We start from the raw sequence: 8,278 nt of genomic DNA on the forward strand, positions 1-8,278 counted from the left end.
TGTATTAGACTTTTTGTGGTAAACGTAATATTGATTTCTCTTTGCATTTCAATGTTTTGCTTGCATTTATGATAGTTCTGTGAGTAATAAATTTCTCTTGATTTCTTTAAAATGTCAATCGATATTATGGTAACACCAAAATTATATTATTGAAGCATTACATTTTTTTATTTTGTTGATCGTTGCTTAGTTTCAATATATATGCACAATATACAGGGTGGTATTAATACTGTGCACACGTATTAGCATTTACCTTTCTAAACTTCCAGCACGTTGTACGTCAATGAGGTATATCTGTGATTTAGTTCACAATCTCTCAATATAAAAATCACATAAACTATTTCGTTCGATGTGTAACTTGTCACTTTTTAATAATCTTAGACGGTAATTAACAACAGCTACGACAGTACTAATTCATGAAATGAGAAACACTAAATGATTCATCGCTTGCGAATGTCCTATGCACTAACGTTTGTTTACAAACATCTATATCATCACAACACGTTAGACATGACATATACTATTTCCCAATATCAAAATCAAAATATTTAAATGGAAAATCTTGTATACTAGATTTTGTATATAACAGCATTTAAGGTATTTGCTTTTCCAACAGTTCGAACAAACTGTTAATAAATATTATTCGTATCGGTGAGACTACTAGTTAATAATAGCTTGATCGTACAAACACGCTACTCTTTACACGTATCCGAAACACGAAAGCCAAGAGCACTGCTACGAGTTCGTATCGCGAATCAGATAATGCATCCTTTTAACATTTGCTGAATAATTGATTATTCTCTGAATCTATACACCGATAATAACGCGAAATCCTTTGCACGCGAAAGAAACGCATCTATTATTTACGAACATCAGCATTTCAAGTTCAACATCGAATTCGCGATCCAAGGTTCCATTAGAAACGGTGTTATTTATATAACTGTCGATATTTTTTGCAGGAAAAAGAAACACAATTGTGTATCTGGATTTTGTTTAACGCGTTACTATAAATACTTTAGAGTTTCAATCTGTGATGTGTTTGCTGTCGTCGTTTCACAAATAGGAAATAATTAAAATATTGAAGTATATAAGAGAGTATGAGATCTGTTAATACAATCGTGAATTTAATCATAAAAATTTAGCATAACATTTTTACCAGGAAAATCACAACAATGCTAAAATTGTTACACGTGTCATTCACTTTCTAAATACAAATCACTGTTCCAGACAAATAGATTATTCAACGATGAACGTCGACTATAGAAATAGAGATAATCGATTTTTCACAGATAGAAAAATAGGACCGTTTTTCAAATTGCCTCGAAAATTGCTAAAATATTCGTTATACTTTTCGTAAATATTTGAAGACCAATCGTATTTCCTTTGTACGATTGTATAATCGATGCCCTGCCCGTAACGCTCTCAAAGTCCATACTAACGTCGTTCGTAACCACGGAAATACGAACGTTGCCCGAATTCGAGTGACACGGCCTAGCAAACGTGTTAAAATGTAGGAAACACCGTGCTCGCTATCTAATCGGAATCTAAGGCCCGAGGAACGTCGCCAAATTCGTTGGCCGGTTGACGCGAAACGGAATGCCCGATTATCTGCGATCAATCACAACGATTTGGCTCGTTATCCTGACACGGTATCGCGCTAAGTGCAAATTAGTCTAATCGAGTACCGTGCAAGAGAGTATTAATTAAATATAGGACTTGTACTTTCGCCCGTCGCTTACTCTGGCTTCTTCGGTGGTCTCCGTCATTTCGACGACCTTTCTCCGCACTGGCACACCCTGGAACAATCCACGTCCTTGTGCAGTCCACGTCGTAATGCGACATTAACTCTGTTACCCAGTCTTTTAGCCAGCAATCATTCTCCGTCTTCCTCGCTCGCCTTGTCTTTGTCTCCGCCTCCCCCGCGCACCCATTTACCCTAACGATGTATTAATGGGCAAACCAAGACAAGTGGAATTCGTTGCATTCCTAGCCCGACGACACGATCAGACGTCGCTGATTAATCTCTGAAGATCCTCGAACAGCGAGCAGAATTTATTGCAGGCGATTTTATCGAGCGAGGAGCCATTATCGTGATAAGGAAAAGGAGCACTGGCAACTAATGCATGCCTACGCTGATTGGCCTGGCGTCAAGTCAAAAAGTTCCTGGCGAGCATCGACCGATGGACGATCACCAGGAAGCTAGGAAGTACTGATTGATTTGCACAGAGGTAGTTAGTTGTACACGAACGAAACATCGGTAAATATACTCCGGGAGGTGCTTTCCGTTCGCCCTTTAATCAGACTAGTTTCTCTTTACCTGTAAATATTTACGCGAAACAGTTGCTATTCGAACGACTTGCTGTCAAAGGGTTACCGATCGACCTATTTCTCGTAGTTTGCTGTTCAGTAGAACATACAATTTTCATTGTATCGCGCTTTAGTAGACTTCTCAGGGTCTATGATGACACAACTATTGTCGACAGTAATATTCCAAAGCCGCGTGGAAGCAAAATGATCGAAGAATAGCGGAGAAAATTGAGTTTTGTTCGTTTTGTATCAATGGTTTTCATTTTGGAATTTTATAAATATGTTAAGTCGTTTCGTAATGAGTCTTAAATATTGTATATTATGATTATTGATTGTTGACATGGAACTCTTGATTATGGTCAGTTAGGATACAGGTATCGTGTAATGGTATCCTCTACTTCTTTTTGCGATTCGAAACATCTACTCTCGTAATGCAGCTATTTTAATGTAAATAATAAGAAATAAAAATGTTCATAAAAAGTTACGTCGAACAGTTTAACTTCCGAGAACCTCGATCGATACTGTCGTTAGTACTGTAAAAATGTATAATCGCCGTACCAGTAAATATGAATAAGGAAGGACAAACGGGTCTTTTATTATACAGGGTGTTCGGCCACCCCTGGGAAAAATTTTAATGGGGGATTTTAGAGGCGAAAATAAGACGAAAATCAAGAATACCAATTTGTTGATGAAGGCTTTGTTAAACAGTTATTTAAAGTTCCGACCGTACTGAATTTTTTTCTCGAAAATGCGCAAGATTTCGAAAGTATGTCTATTCACCAAAAATGATTGTAATTGACCCCCGCAACCGAAAATAATTTTTTCAGAATGAATTAAAAATTTTTTTTTCGTCGAAAAATTTAAGCACCTACCCCCTGTTGATTTTTCTTAAAAATTCCTTTTCCATTTTTAGTAATTTTGTTTGACGTCCTACAGAAAAGTTGTCTAATACTTTTTTGTAGGTACCCATGAGCTCTACTTCAGAAAAAAGTTTCATTGAAATATATTCACAATTGTAGGAGTTATGGCTGTTTGAAAATTGTACCATTTTTATGGGGTTTTTCTCACTTTGCGGGGTCAAGGACCAACTTATCGAATATTTTTGCGACTTGTATATATTCTCCACCAAAATACGCGTAGTTTGCTTTTTTAAACATTAAAATCGTCCAATCCGTTCAGAAGTTATGACGTTTTAAAGATTCGCATGAAAATTCGGGCAGACATTTCTGGCCAGAAATTATATTTTCGGTAAGGAATTTTTTTCTCGAAACTGAGTAGGATTTCGGAGGTATGTCTGTTGACCAAAAATGCTTGCAATTGACCCCTGCAACTAAAAATAATTTTTCCAAGACGATTCGAAAGTCTTTTTTTTCACCCAAAACTTTCAGCACTTTCTCGAATTTTTTTCTCGAAAGTGGGTAGGATTTCGGAAGTATGTGTATTCACAAAAAATGATTGTAATTGACCCCCGCAATCGAAAATAATTTTTCCAGAACGATTTGAAATTTTTGAATTTGATTGTTAATAACTTTTTAACGAAGCCTCCATCAACAAATTGGTATTCTTGATTTTCGTCTTACTTTGGTCTCTAGAATCCTCTATTAAAATTTTTCCCAGGGGTGGCCGAACACCCTGTATTTTAAAACGAATACAAAATTATCTTAGTGCAATCTGTGTTACTCATTTCATTTTTCGGCGAGCGTTGGTGATCTAAAAATAAAATAGAAATCGAAACAGTAAATTATTAAATGTAAAAAGATCAACGTTTACGAATTACTATCCTCCCTTGTTTCGAGAAACGTAGTTAGGATTACGTTCCGCCTAACGCTTACCGTTGCCCACGGAGCGGAGTGTGTAACAGGGGCGACGAAGCGTCCGTCGAAAATCAGGAAATCCTCCTTGTCCCTCTTCAAAAGACGCAAGGAAGTCGCGGCGTCGCGGCAGAGATTTGCATACGCCGGCAATAAAATGGTATCGATTAGCTCCATGAGAACAATGGAGGAGGCTGGCAAGAATTCAAAAGTTTGCCAGCTAGTATCGCTGTTTCCAGGAAGCCGCTCGATGGAAGGGGTTTTCGACCCTATTCCAGCCCCGAGTCGGTGGCTGCAAGGCGGACCAGCGGCGGGTATCGACTAATGTCGGGGTATTGACTAATGGCTGGTGCGCCGAGCAAGTAGTACCGCTCCGTGTCAGGACGGACACACTCGAGACTAAGGCCTCTTTCACACTAACGCTCTTTCACCCATCCGCCCCTACGAACAGGTCTTTCGGATAGCAAATTTTATTCAACAGTTCGTTTCTTTACTTTCCTAACATCGATACAAAAGAATTTTCAATTTTCACCCCCTCTTTAAAAATCAATAAACACATCGAACGTTTACTTACACGACAGTATGGGATTGGAACATTACAACTGTGCTTCCAACACCGACAAAATTATACTAAAAATTGTTCATTTATTTTGTAGAATAATTTTTTTGGCCCTGGGAGAAATTGTATACAGGGTATGCGGCCACCCTTGGGAAAAATTTTAATGGGAGATTCTAGAGTCCAAAATAAGATGAAAATTAAGAATATCAATTTGTTGATTGAAGCTTCGTTAAAAAGTTATTGAAAAATTAAATTAAAAAATTTTTAATCATTCACGGAAAAATTATTTTTGGTTGCGGGGGTTAATTACAATTATTTTTGGTGAATAGACATACCCTCGAAATCCTACTCACTTTTGAGAAAAAAATTCATTACCGAAAATTTCAGGTCTGACCATATTTGTTATACGTTCTACTGAAATTTCATACGTATCTTTAAAACATCATAACTCCTAGACAATTTTAATGTTTCAAACGGCAAACAACGCATATTTTAGTCAAGAATATGTAGAAATTCTAAGAATATTGAATAAGTTATTTCTTAACACCGTAAAGTTAGAAAAACCCCATAAACGTGGTCGAAATTTCAAACGACCATAATTCCTACAATAGTCAATGAATCTCATTGAAATTTAGTATGGAAGTAGAGCTCATGGATAACTATAAAAAAGTACTAAACAACATTTCCGTACAGCGTCAAACAAAGTTATTAAAAATGAAAAGCGAATTCTTAAGAAAAATCGACAGGGGGTAGGTGCCTAAATTTGTCGGTGAAAAAAAAAATTTCAAATCGTTCTGTAAAAATTATTTTCGGTTGCAGGGGTCAATTACAATTATTTTTGGTGAATAGACATACCCTCCAATTCCTACCCAGTTTCGAGACAAAAATTCTTTACCGAAAATATACTGTGGGGCCGGAAATGTTTCTATAACTTTTTAACGAAGCCTCAATCAACAAATTAGTATCCTTGATTTTCGTCTTATTTTGGCCTCTAGAATCTCCCATTAAAATTTTTCCCAGGGGTGGGCGAACACCCTGTATATAATAATCAATGTTTTAATCTATCTTCTAAATTTTAGATTGTAATTAAATGAATTTCATAAGTAATTCACTTATTCTACTTGGAAATTCGGTTATTATCGTTAATTTGTAATGGAACCAGTGCAAATAAATGCATTTAAATCATCGACAGTTCATTATTCGGTTAGAAAGATAGTAATATGAAAGAAGCACATCCATTAATTTACGATGGACCAAGACTTCGCGAATAAATTCGAACTGAAGCTTATCTGGAATCTTTCGTTGATAAAATTTGTATACGAAAATATACTGGTTCGTTAATCGTACTGTCGGGAAGACAGTAGTGTGAAGGAGGCATACGATCGTATTTACAGAGCGTCCGTGCAAAGACAGGGTTAAGGCGCATTTATGTAACGCGAAGCTTGAGGACTCCTTCGTCGGACGACCTACATTTCCTGGCCAATGTCTGAGAAAAAAGGGGTCATGAACGCGCGCACGCCTATAGGCGAAACGTATGCAAAAGGACCGCACTCGATGATTTTTAAACTTTAATTTCGAGACCGCCACAAAACCAAGACGCTTTGAACTTTTTTTTACCCCGAAGTCGTGGATTATTGTTTTCGGTTGCGTTTGATCTTCTGCTCTGTATCTGCTTTGGAGAATCTGGCGTGGGTGTCGAGTAATTCCTCTTTGCCGAGTAAACAAGGGCAAGAGGAAGCACACGAGACTTCGTATGTGGAATTTTGAAACTGTTTCTCCTGGAATTTTGATATTAAGCTTGCTGAGGTTCAGTTTTAATAACAGCATTTCTCTTCTTCTTTTTATACAACAAATTTTGCATAATAAAGACATCGAATAGAATATATAAGTATTTGTTACTTGATGAGTTTCCATCATTGAAACACTTAATTTCGTATTAACTGAGAACGTCAGCTCGTTAAGATGTAAATGAAGTTGATAAAGCTCCGAAGAAATAAATCAAATTTATCCAAGTGATACCGGCTTTGAGAAATGTTCCTTGCGCTCGTTCTCGCGTATTATTCATGAATATTAAATGTTTCGACATTGTAAATGGCGGCCACAATGAAAACTTGAGGCTATAACGAATATTATAACGCATGAACAGTATCACGCGTTTCCAACTGAACGCACAGCAACGACGCGACAGTTAATTTTTCAACGAAGAGTTATGCAACACCGCCTTTCGAACGATACGATATCACGTTTTCTGCTTTGTTGAGCGGAATTTATCATTAAATGTAAAAACACGCAAATCGGAACGAAAGGAAATATATAACCGTCGTATCGCGTATGGAATCAAATTTGTGCAACTTAAATTGTTCCTGTCCTTCTGGTGCATAATTTTCACATTTCGATATTATGGTTAATGCCGTTGGTAAAGTTGAAACTCCATTATAGAACATCCGTTATCCGAATATTAATCATTCGCAGTCGTACGTCTATACTGTCTGGGCATACATAGTATTTCATTCCATCTGGTCTTACGTCGAAACAGGCTGGACAAATAAACTCATGGCAGTCCGCAAAGGTTATAGCCACTTACGAGAAAATTACTCGCGATGTTAAGAATCCGTGTGCATTTGCGGAGTGGCGATTTCTTGTTTTCTTTTAATCGGGGAACGAAATTACATACCCGGAAAGAAAATATCTTATTGCTCGCACGGCGTGATAAATGCATCGCGTCAATGCCAAGTGCATGCAGCGCATCAAGGTCAGAAAACGTCAAAAGAAGATTTATGCAAGGCGAAAACGAATTTATTTTAATGCCTGGTATGAGTTTTAATGAAAGTATGGAAGACGTCAATTTCGTCTGCGTAACGTTTTCTTTGAAAAATTGTTTTGAGACTTTCTACAATAATTGCATATATTTTGTACAAATTATGGATCTTTAAATAGTGCAAAATTTTGATAGAAACTTCTTTTGGAATTAATTAGAGTCTTCTAGACAATGTTTGGACGTTGCATATAGTCATTCCATTTCCATGAAGAAAATATAAAGATTTTGTAGTGTCCTGTAACCAAAATCTGATCAACTATAGTTCTCAGAGAAGGCGTGAAAATAATTTAGAATTAGTGTGATGCATAATATTTGAAATCTTTAATTATTTATATCGATGACGTTGATAAGGGACTAGCGTGCGGAGGTCGCTGTTAAGTGTCGTTTGATGTTTGAACTAGATATAATGTAAAACATATATATTAAAACTAAAAAGAAAAAAGAAAGTAGAGTTGTTAGTTTTGTTATTTCATCGTGGAAGTTATCTTCCTTTTTTTTTCTTAGGTTCTTTTTGTTACTATTACTACACTCGTATATTTTACACTCTAGATCTGAATTTTGTTATCGAAACAGCCAATCGCCAAAAAATTATTTGCACATCAACAAGTTTATATTTAACTGTTTCAAAATTTTCTCAACCGAACAATCGTGTCTATCGACTTGAATAACGAAGATTCTGGCGTACCGATAGTTTCGGTCGCAATAATCTTGATTGTGTGAGCTCCAAGAATCTCTTTCGTGCCAAGAGCGAAGATTTCATCTAAAACGATGCGTCTCTCCGAG

The sequence above is a fragment of the Colletes latitarsis genome, chromosome 1 (genome assembly GCF_051014445.1).
Source record: "Colletes latitarsis isolate SP2378_abdomen chromosome 1, iyColLati1, whole genome shotgun sequence".
NCBI lineage: Eukaryota > Metazoa > Arthropoda > Insecta > Hymenoptera > Colletidae > Colletes > Colletes latitarsis.